The sequence below is a fragment of the Cupressus sempervirens genome, chromosome 7 (assembly GCF_028749045.1).
Source record: "Cupressus sempervirens isolate cs-2001-9-10 chromosome 7, ASM2874904v1, whole genome shotgun sequence".
NCBI classification, from domain to species: Eukaryota; Viridiplantae; Streptophyta; class Pinopsida; order Cupressales; family Cupressaceae; genus Cupressus; species Cupressus sempervirens.
In genome coordinates this window covers 752,102,694-752,114,871 of record NC_143124.1, presented here as the reverse complement: position 1 = coordinate 752,114,871, position 12,178 = coordinate 752,102,694, and positions in this window count along the sequence as shown.

Sequence of the window (12,178 nt, the reverse complement as noted above, 5' to 3'; positions counted from 1 at the left end):
TCTATTTTACTTACTGATGCTGGTGAACCTGAAAGTTATGATGAAGCTGTGCAGGTGGATACTAAGATTCAGTGGGAGTCTACAATGAAAGATGAAATGGACTCTTTGCTGAAAAATAAGACATGGGATTTGTGCAAGTTGCCTGCAGGTAAAAAGGCTTTACAGAATAAATGGATTTACAGGTTGAAAGAAGAGGAAGGAGGTAAGAAAAGATTTAAGGCCAGGTTAGTTGTAAAAGGATTTGCACAGAAAAAGGGAATTGATTTTGATGAGATATTTTCTCCTGTTGTTAAAATGACTTCTATTCGTACTGTTTTAAGTCTTGTGGCTACTGAAGATTTGCATTTAGAGCAGATGGATGTTAAAATAGCCTTTCTTCATGGTGATTTGGATGAAGAAATATTTATGGCTCAGCCACAGGGTTTTGAGGTCAAAGGTAAGGAGAACTTAGTGTGCAAATTGAAGAAAAGTTTATATGGCCTGAAGCAAGCACCTCGGCAATGGTATCTGAAATTTGACAGTTTTATGCATGAGCATGGATATAACAGGTGTCATTCAGATTACTGTGTTTATTTTAAGAGGTTGGATGATGATAGCTACATTATTTTATGTCTATATGTTGATGATATGCTTATAGCTGGGTCTAACATGCATCATATTAAGGGGCTAAAATGCCAGTTAGCACATGCATTTTCTATGAAGGATTTGGGGGCAGCAAAACAAATCCTTGGTATGAAGATTTGCAAAGATAGGAAGAACAGAACATTGATGCTATCTCAAGCTGATTATGTTGAGAAGGTGTTGCAATGTTTCTCTATGGAGAATGCTAAAGTTGTCAGCACACCTTTACCTGGTCATTTGAAATTGACTAAGGAGATGTGTCCCAAGACACAGGAAGAGGAGGATAAGATGTCCAAGGTACCCTATGCTTCAGCTGTAGGAAGTTTGATGTATGCTATGGTATGCACTAGGCCAGATATTGCACATGCAGTGGGAGTCGTTAGCAGGTATATGAGTCATCTAGGTTTTGAGCATTGGAATGCTGTCAAGTGGATTCTCAGATATTTGAGAGGAACATCTAATAAGTGTTTACACTTTGGGGGCTCTACTACTGATTTACAGGGCTATGTTGACTCAGATTTGGCTGGGGATATTGATACCAGGCGGAGTACTACAGGTTATGTCTTTACTGTTGGTGGGGCAGCCGTGAGCTGGGTTTCTAGGCTACAGAAGATTAATGCTCTCTCCACTACAGAGGCAGAGTATGTTGCTGCTACAGAGGCAGCCAAAGAGATGATATGGCTTCAGTTCTTCTTGGAAGAATTGGGACATCCTCAGAAGGATAATTATTTGTTCACAGATAGTCAGAGTGCCATTCATCTTGCTAAGAATTCAGCTCTGCATTCTAAGACCAAACACATATAGTTGCGGTACCATTTCATTCGGTCAGTTTTGGAGGATGGACAGTTAAAGCTGGAGAAGATACATACCAATGAAAATCTAGCAGATATGTTGACAAAGGTTGTCACAAGGGAGAAGCTGAACTCCTCTTCAGCTTCAGTTGGTCTTTGAGACTAAATGAGAATAAAAGAACAGCAGAGTCCAGGGTGGTTTGATCCAGTGGGAGCCCCATGCGGTAGTTGTATTGCTATAGAATCAGTCTCCAAGTGGGAGATTATTGTTGTTTAGTGTGGAGCCTGATCAGTCCCCAAGTGGGAGATTGTTAGATTGTGGTGACTGATCAGGAAAGTACTGTACATGGTAGCCAACATATTATGGCCGACATATGGCCGACATGTTATAACCCTAAAGCGGTTTAATACTTGTATAAAAAGGGCTTAGGGTTGGGTATTTTTTATGTGTGGTGATACGAAATTGGTTCTTGCGGCGGTATTGAGCTATAAGGGATTACGAATTGTAATCAGGTTGTAATCACTGGATTGTAATAAGATCGGACTTGCTGTTTGGTGGACGTAGCCCAGGGATTGGGTGAACCATGTTAAATCTTGGTGCCTTGTGTTCATTTTGTAGGGCCCATTTTCCATTGCACCAAAAGCCATGACTGTTAGTGAACATGGAACACCACATAATTAACCACCTGTGGGCAGGGGAGTGCGTCGCATCACCCAACAATCTCCCCCTCGACGCGCACACCAGGTGCTTACGCAGGTCGGGAAGGCACCGGGGAGATTTGAACCCATGACCATGCCAAAACCAGGCTCTGATACCAATTGTGGGGCCCATTTGCCATTGCACCAAAAGCCATGACTGTTAGTGAACATGGAACACCACATAATTAACCACCTGTGGGCAGGGGAGCGCGTCGGATCACCCAACACATTTTTGTGTGTTCTATTTTTTTTTTTTTTTTTTTTTTTGTTATTGGTTATATTTGCATGTAGTTTTTTATTTCTGTCCGTGGTTTATCCTAACAAAAGGCACATCCAGTGGAAAGGACAAAGAAACTTGTTAAACCAAGTCAACCAAATCCCACTGCACCTACAACTAGAGCTAGCACATGTGCTACAACACAAAAGGCTAAAGAAAAGACAAAGCAAATAGAACAAGGAGCTTAGGAGTAGAAAATATAGAGAAGGAAGTATGTGGCTTAACTAGATTCTGATGAAGAGAAGACATAATCAAGTGATAACAACCTGTTCAAGGTGGTGAGTCACAATCCTCTCTCAGATCTTGAGAATTTATATGAAAATGTCAAGAACAATGCAGATTTATTAGGTTTTAGTCGTGTTGATTTTGACAAATTGGGTAAAGAGGAGAAAAAGCAAGTGGAAGAGGCATTATATGCCATGATGTCAAAGTTTAAGACAACACCACTAGAATTTTCCAACTCAGTACATAAAATTCTATATGACATAGTTGAACAAAAATGGCATTATTGTCTAAATTTGGAAAGACAAATTAGGGAGACAACACTAGCCCAAGTAATGCTTGAGTTGACTAAGGGAAAAATTGCTAAGGTAGTAATTGAATATTTAGTTAGGTTCAAACCTAAATACAAAGAATTTAGCATTCTCCAAAATAATATTGAAGATATTGTTAAGAAGTCAATACAAATATTGAAACTCATTTATGGGTTAACCACAGTAAAGAAAGAAGAAACTGACCCTTTAGAGGTTAAAGATGATGACAAAGACAACATAGTTCGAGGAGAGACATAAAAAAAATAAGATAATAAGGCAACATCTGAGCCTAAGCAACAAGAAGAACAAAGAGTGCATGACACACAATTGCTAAGTGTTAGTCCTCCCCATGGCACAACCAAGATAGCTAAAACTATAAATATTAAAGATGTCATTAATCCATCAGATCCGAACATCAATCCTCTTATTGTAGAAGATTTAAATAAGATCTTAGATCAATCTACATTGCAAGCCAAACTATGTGGTAATCTTGTTTTGGTTAGTGTAGAAGAACTACAAAAGACAGTAACTGATGTCACAAGGGAAAAGGTGATTCCACAAGAACCACCTTCCATCATCCCTTCAGTTACTCATGTACAACCTTTGATCCAAATGATAGTAGATACATCTACCAAGGTTGATACAATTGAGAATAAAATAATAGAAGAGAAAGACACCACTACAGGACAATAGAAGGAAACATGATAGATAGATTCATTTGTACCTACAACACCAGAATAAGGTACCAATCAAGTCATAGTGATAGACCAAGGTAAACTTGAAGAGATAGAATAAAAGGTGAAGGAACAAGTGGCCATCCAAGCACTAGTAGCCTTACCAACATCTGGCATTCCTTCCACACAAACTATCTAGAAGCTGAGCACAAATGCTACTCTATTACAGATCTCAGTGCCAAGCCCAAGCTCATCAAAAGTTGAAAAGGTAATTCATTATGGAGATATAAGCCTTGATGAAGAAATTTTTATACCTAAGTATGATTATGATACTATGACATTGGAACAAATAGGCACACTACAATAGGCCTTGGAAAGGAAAAAGCACCAAGAAATGCTTAGGAGAGAACATAGGCAAAAGCAAGCACTTCAAGACATTAAGGACATATTTCTAGATGCATTTAGTCTACCAACTCCTGAAGAGATGAAGCCACTAATAGAACAACTGGTAGACATAATGGAGAAGGTTAGTAATGAAGACTTTGATACAAATGCAAAACTATTAGAATGGTCTAAAAAGAAGTTTCAAAACTAAGTAAATGAGAAAATATCTGGTGACATAGCACTTACTCAAGTTGCATTGGTAACCAAGGTTGAGAATATGAAGAAGTTACTTGAGAATATATTCTCATTGTACACAAAATTATGCAATCCTACACTCTTCACCCAAGAGACCAGAAGACACATTCTAAGTCTGGAAAGCCAAATATTTGCATCAGGTGCAAGATTACCATCAAATCTAGCTCAGAGTGAGAAGCATTTTAGGACATTACTTTAGACACAGAGGTAGTTAGCTATCTTAATAGTAGATGAGGCTAACATTAGAGCCAAAATAACAAGTATACAAGCTACCCTCACCCCACATATGGAGATATTGCATAAGGAGCTAGGCTATGTTGAAACTCTACTAAAGAAAGACCCCAATCTTTCTACATTAGATGGTCTAGTACACCTTACTACCAAGCTTGCAATCCAAATTAAGTCATTGGATGTTACATGTGATAAATGGGATGCAACCCTCAAGATAATAATGGATGTCCATAAATCTTTTTGGGACAAAAACATAATAAGTGTATAGCCCATTTGACATAAGTGTCAAAAAGGGGGAGAATAAATAAAAGGGGGAGAATAAGATAAAATAAGAAAGGGGGAGCATAGTCAGAGATATATACCAAAGGATAGAGTATCATCACATTGAAGTCAAAGTGTATTAGCAGAGACACATTTAATCAAAGGGACCATAGATTTTGGATACAAATAGACATATTAACTTAGGGGGGGTTATCAAATTTTGAGGTATACAAGTTATTGTAAATTTTAAATTTTTGAAGTTTTTGTATATAAGCCAAGTCATGGATATGTTATGCTGAAGAGATTAAGGATACTATTGTATATTCAAGTTTTTTTGACACTCATGTCAAAGGGGGAGATTGTTGATCTTAGATTGGTTTTGACAAGTGAGTGTCAACACACTTAATTCATTTACGTAATTCATGCTAAACTAGTAATACATGCCAATCACAAAATGTAAATATTAGACCATGCCAAGTTCCAATGAGTGTCGAGTCACTCATGTGTGAGTCACTCAAGTGCCAAGTAGATAGACCATGTTGAGTGATTTAAGAGTTGAGTAAACAATTGATACCAAGAAATGTAGGTTTCCAGTCACTGTATACAGAACAGTGCATGCCGAGCATCAGAGACTTCATATGCCAAGTGACATAGTTTTGACATATTTGTTTGTAATGGCACAAAAAACTATGTAAACCATTTTTGAGCTGACTTAGGATTAAATTGTGATAATTTGAAGATAAAGATTAATTTATATTTGTATTCCCTATGCAATTACATGCAAACAATCTAAAAATGAGAAGGATTAAACGACAAAATGGATGAATCTCAGTTGTAGATTCATGACAAACCCTAAGCCACCAAAGAAATCTTAAGGAGGATGAAGCCCTAATCTCTTTATGGTAATAGAGTGTGTAAGGAATTAAAAGAGTGAACAAGATAGTTTTCATGTAGAGCATTCATGGTGATTTAGAAGTTATGAAGAAAGAGTGAATTATAGAATCAGTTAGAGCAGAACAAAGGATAGAGAAAAGGATACAACATTGAAACATCTAATCATGAAGGATCATGAAGAAATTGTTTAGAGGTGATCTGTTATTAGGCAAGCTAGTGCCAACTACAGGATCTATGCTGAGACATTTTAATAGGTGATTTTAGTCAAATCTCTTAACAAAGTAGTCCTAACAGGCTGTATGAAACCCTTTAATAGGGTTCTTATTTAGTTGTAACTTGAATTCCTCTAACAAGTCACACTTCTAATAGGGTGTTGAAATCCTCTAACAAGGTGAGACCTAATAGTCTTTGTAAGCCTTTAACATGGTAGACCTTTCATAAGGTAGATCATGTTTCATAGTTAAAACATTGTAACCTTCATTGGATACACTTTATTACTATAGTACTAAAGATTTGTGGGTGTCATCCCCACCCCAGTTTTACCTTCTTACTTGGAGGGTTTCTGGGTAATCATATTTGGTGTTATTTGTGTCAATGCTTACATGATTATATGATTTAGATGTATATACTTTACATGCTATTTTAATATATTCACTAAATGCATGTGATGAATGTATGGTGAAATTTTTATGGGTCCAATTTTAAATTACTAATTCACCCCACACCCCCCCCCCTCCCCCACCTGCCCAATTTTTTTTTTAAAACCTTTCCTATTGTAATTACAACATGTATACATTGGGAATTGGCTTGCAATGGAGCTCAGAGCCTAGAGTGGCTGCCTGGGTAACCCAGTGTAAGTTATTTTAATAAGTGATAACATTTCATTAAATGAGAGTAAAATGAATTAATACGAGTCATTTTTTCCCTTGCCCATGCCTTAAGTGCTAGTACAGGCTAGGATGAGAGTAGAGAGGATGCTTGGTTGCAACCTTGCTTTGATAGTATACATTGTCTATACGAAAGGATACTAGTGCCACATAGAGACACTACGGGGCTAGAGTCCAGAGAGGCTACCAGGGTAACCTTAGAGCTAAATCATGTAATGAAACTTGCACACTTACATAATAGATTTCCTATGTGTCTTGTTGGCTTTGGGTTTAGATGATACTGGTGTTTTAATACCTTTCGAGATAGATTGCTATCAGGTATTTCCTTGGCCTAGATGTTGGTTATGACTTGTGGATTGATTTTCTTATAGGACATGAGTTTATCTCCTCAACATGGTGGGAGTCCAAGCTATTTAGGTTCCAAAAAGTTAAGTGGTTGTGCATTTTTTTTTATAACATTGAGATTTGACCATTGGATGCCACTGCTAGATGTACCTATGCAGTTGATCCTTTCTTTCTAATTCTATGTTTGTGATGGAAAATTATATTCTATTGTAATGTACTTGATTTTTACTGATCTTATGAGATGATGTATTATATTCATGACGTATATTCTTTGAGCTTTTCATTATTTGTGACTTGTATAGTGGATGATTATGCAAAGTGGCATCCTATAATTGTATATTATTTAAATGGATTTGTACTTATGATTATTCATTGATGTGGATTGGCTTTGTATCAGATTAAGTATTAATTAAACTTAAATGTGATTCAATGTCATGGAACCCTTGAGCGATGTAATCTATTTTATAGATTGTGCTTATGTATGTGATTAATGCTTCCACCATATTTTATCTCTTGTCATTATTATCTTTTTTTAAATTAAAAAAATGTTTGAAAAAATTAATGGAACTTTAGGTTAATTTATTTTGGGTTCCCTAGTAGGGTATTACACAACCTCATATGCTGCTGGGAAATTAGAAAATAGCATTTGAGGGGCCTTCTTCTAAGAAGGAAAATATGTGTATTTTTCACTTGATCAAAAAACATGATGGATTGTCTTGTCTAGATCAAATGATTCACTATAGAGAGATGGAGGTCAATAAAGAAGTTATAGAAGAAATACTTATCGATGAGGAATCCTTTAGAGGACTTGGTGACTTTTTAAGGTACTACTTGAATATGAGTCTAACTCAGAATGAGGTGGTGACATATATGCTACTCTAGAAGATCCCTCCTGTATATTATTCACCAAGAGTAATCATAGTGATAACATTCCTACTTCTTCATCCTCTTCTATACCTACCAATAAATGGCATGATCATGCTAGACAATGCAAGGTTGAATTCAAAGTCCAAAAGAACTCAACTCATGAAGAAAGGATAGCCAAATAAATTGGTCCCAAGTTTGGGTTTGATATAGTGGAATTTTTTAAGTCCTCCCAAATTCAAGTTTCTCATTTTGATTATTTAAGATCTAACCCTAATGAACTAAATAGATTAATTGAACATGTTAAAAGTCTAGTTCAACTAGATAGCTTAGGAAGAAACTCTAAAACACATATTTATCTTGCTGTAGGAATCAATAATGGTGAAGCACTTGATCATGCAAAAACATCTCAAGTATATGCAAATGCTAAAAAATCCAACCCATTTTATGTATCCCTATTTGTCCATGGCCATAGGCTGAGCAATTGTATCGTTGATTCTGGTGTCTCTAACAACATTTTGCCTACTACAATGGCTAAATCCCTAGACCTACCTTTGACCAAAACCTTTATTAAATGCTATGCCATGGATTCCAAACAAGTTCCCCTTATAGGATAGATAAAAGATGCTTAGGTTTCTCTAGCTAAATTCCTTGAAAAAAGGCTTAAAATTAACCATTTTAGTAGCAGAAATTCTTGCTGGCTATAGGATGCTTCTAAGTAGAACATTTTGCAAAGACTTGGGTGGAGAGGTAGGATTATATTATTCTCAAGACACTATTCCAATTGGGAATAAGAAAATTGTACTTAAACTTGAAAATAAACCCAAATACACAGTCCTGGCATCCAAAGATCCTAGATCCCATATCCTATACATTGAGATTTTTCTAACTATTTTGTTGCCTATGAAGAAATTATAGGTTCAAATGAGCTGTCTAAAGAAGGTTTGTGGACTTTAGAATTTGATGGTAGTTTTGCTTCAATTGGCTCGGGTGTTGGAGTTGTTCTTATCACACCTTTAGGTGAGATTATTCCTAAAACTTTTAAGCTTGATTTTGAGAATACAAAAAATACCATAGGGAATCAATCTTTACTCCTGGGTATTGAAGAAGATAAAAGGAAAGGGGTCAAATTATTAAAAGCTAAAGGAGATGCTAAGCTAGTTGTTAAAGAAGTTTGAAATATCTTTACTGTGTAGAATCCTAGATTGAGGAATTATAGAAATTGGGTCTGGGATGAGATTAAGGGTTTCAAAGCATTTTCCATAGAATCTATACCTAGAGAGTACAATACCAGGGCTGATTCATTGGTTGGTTCAATGTTGTTCATGATTCCTCATCAATATTTTAGAGATGATGTCTATAAAATTGAATTAGTCCATCATTCTAGTGCACTGAATAATGCAAACTCATGACAAGGTTTTGATAATGATGCTCACATTAATGCATTCCTCCAAGGGTTGACACCATTTCAATATCTTTACTTTGATGGTTCAAACTCTAGGAATCCTAAACTCCCTCTGGATGATCTTGAAAATGGTCTTATTCAATTGAAAGACAATATCATCCCTAAGGGTTTAGTCACATCGAAGTCCCTTTTTGACTGGAGAGATTGTTGTTTCAACAATAAATTAATAAAGATAGAGGAGCTTTTGGGTGAGTGTGAAAAAGTGAACATTGGTTCAGAGTAGAATCCTAAGTTGATCAACTTAGGTAAATGTTGTATTGAGTCAAAATGAAATAGATTCCTAAAGCTATTGAAAGAGTTTGGTGATGTTTTCAGATGGTCCTATGAAGATTTGAAAGAGTTTCACCAAGGGAAATTCAAACATCAAATTCCCTTGAAACTGAATGCTACTCCTTTCTGCTAGAAAATGAGAAATTATAATCCAAGGGTGAAAGACATCATCTTTAAAGATGTGGATAAGATGTTGAACACAAAAATAATTTATCCCATTCATCACTCCACGTGGGTGGAAAATATAGTTCCTTTTCAAAAGAAGAGTGGTGAGATTAGAATCTGCATTGACTTTATAAATTTGAATCAAGTGAGTTTGAAAGATAACATTGTTGTTCCCACATGGATCACATTATGTAGATGGTGGCTAGCTTGGAAATGATGTCCATGCTTGACAATTTTTTTGGGTATAATTAGTTTAGTGTAGCCCCAAAGGACCAACATAAAATTGTCTTTACCATGCCATGGGGATCCTTTGGATATAGTAGGATGCCTTTTGGGCTCATCAATGCAAGGGCCACCTTCTAGAGGATGATGAATTCATCTTTTGACACCTATTGAATAAGATAATTTTCATTTATTTGGATGATATAACAATTTTTTCAAGAAGAAGGAAGAAACATCTACACAACCTTAAGTTAGTTCTTCAAAGGTGCAGAGAACATGGTGTCTCCGAATAGACCCAGAGTAGGTTGAAGCTATCCAACAGTTGTGCCTTCCATCTAATCATAATTGTATTCATTCTTTCTTTGGTTGGATGAACTTTTTGAAAAAATTTGTGCCCAATTTTTCTAAAAAAAATAGGCCCATTGCAAATTTTCTTAGTGAGAAGCTAGTTTTCAAGTGGAGTGATGAAGCCATAAAAGTGTTTGAGGAAGTAAAAATTTCCATAGCTAAGGCACTGGTGCTTGCTCACCTAGATTATAAGAAATATTTTGTTATCCATGTCATGCTAGTGAATATAAAATGTCCATAGTCCTATTATAGGAAGATGTAGTAGGCTCCAGAATCCCCATATCATTTATGAGTGTGCCTCAAAAGAATTATGAGTTGAGATACTTTCTGGTAGAAAAGTAGGCTTTTTATTTATGAAAGCAGTGAAACACTTTAGCTATTATATCTTACATTCACACTCAATAGTTTTTGTTTTGAGTTAGGCTGTAAAATGCATCCTCTCACAAAAAGAAGTGTCCATTAATAATAGAGCTACCTGGGTATCGACATTTCCTTATTAATAATAGAGCTATCTGATTTCAATTAGTGAGTGATAATGCAAGAGATTGGTATAAAAGGTTGTTTGAAGTGCTATGGGTAGATCATACCACTCCTAAAAGGGAAATTGGGTTGCCACCTTTTGAATTGGTATATGGTGTTGAGGCACAACTACCTCTAGCCATTGAATTGGATAGTATCAAGTTGCAAAAGGTCATTGAAGAAAAAGTGTTTCATAATTATATGAGAAAAGAATTTTTTATCTTGCAAAGATTGAGGAAGAAAGAGAAAGAGCGGTTTATCATATAACTATCCAATAGGCATAGGTTAAGAATATTTTTGACAGGAAGTCAATACCCAAGAATTTCATGGAGAATGACAAGGTATTTCTATGGGATAAGAGAAAGGTACAAAAGGTGCACATGGAAAATTTGAATCACTTTGGAAAGGGCCCTTCAAAATTAGTAAGGTTCTTGGAGTAAACTCTTTCAGGCTCAGGCACCTAGATGGCACTGACTTACCCCTATCTTATAATGGACAAGATTTGAAGTTTTTCCAGCTATAGTTGTGTTTTTCTTTGCAATTTTTCTATGTCTTAGGTTAGGCTCTTTTCTATTTTGTTAGTGTTAGTGTGAAACTAGAGATGTTTGAATTTATTTTCAGTCCTTTATAGTCTAAATCCCTAGTCAGATCAACTGTTACCCATGAAAGATCCACATATATTTTTTGTATGATCATGTTATTTTAAAGCCAATGTTAAGAGAAGGTCTCCTATTGAAGTCCCCATTGTGAATATTGACTAGTTTGACATTCTTAATTTTCAAGTTTTTGGTTGAACAAATCCCTAAACTTGAACCTTTAATATTTTGTTCAAAGCTCACGATTCACAAGTTCATTAGTTTTTAGTCCAAAGTCAAAAAATTCAGAAAATTGATTTATCCCAAAGGATACTTTTTCTCATCATTGAAGTTGAACATGAACTTTGAACACTTTGTTCAAGGTTCAAAGTTCATAAGTCTACCTTTGTGTGTAATCTTTGTTGTCAAAGAGCATAGTTTCTAATATATCTTGACTTCTAAACTTGAACATTGACCTGTTTTATAGTTTAATTGTTCATGTTCACTTGGTTAGAAATATTTATGCCATCACTATCATGTGTCCAAGATGGAAGCTCAATAAAAGTACAACCTTTTGCTAAGATCTACAAAAAGATGTGTAAACTTGACATTAATATTAATTATGGTAGGACATGTTGTAGTACATATGAAGCACAAATGGGATTTTAATGATGGAAAGAACTTGTCCTATCATCAGTCTTATTAGCCATTCACATGCTTTAAATCCAAGTTTTATATTTTAAGAGAAACTACCTCATTTTCATTCCTTTTTAACATTTCTTGTTTTAGTAAAAGAATGGTTTAGTCTTGTGTAGAGATATGCGAAAGTAGCATAAGAATTTCCTTTTGACAAAGCTTGCATGCATCTAGCATGCTGAGTCTCTTATCCTTCACATTT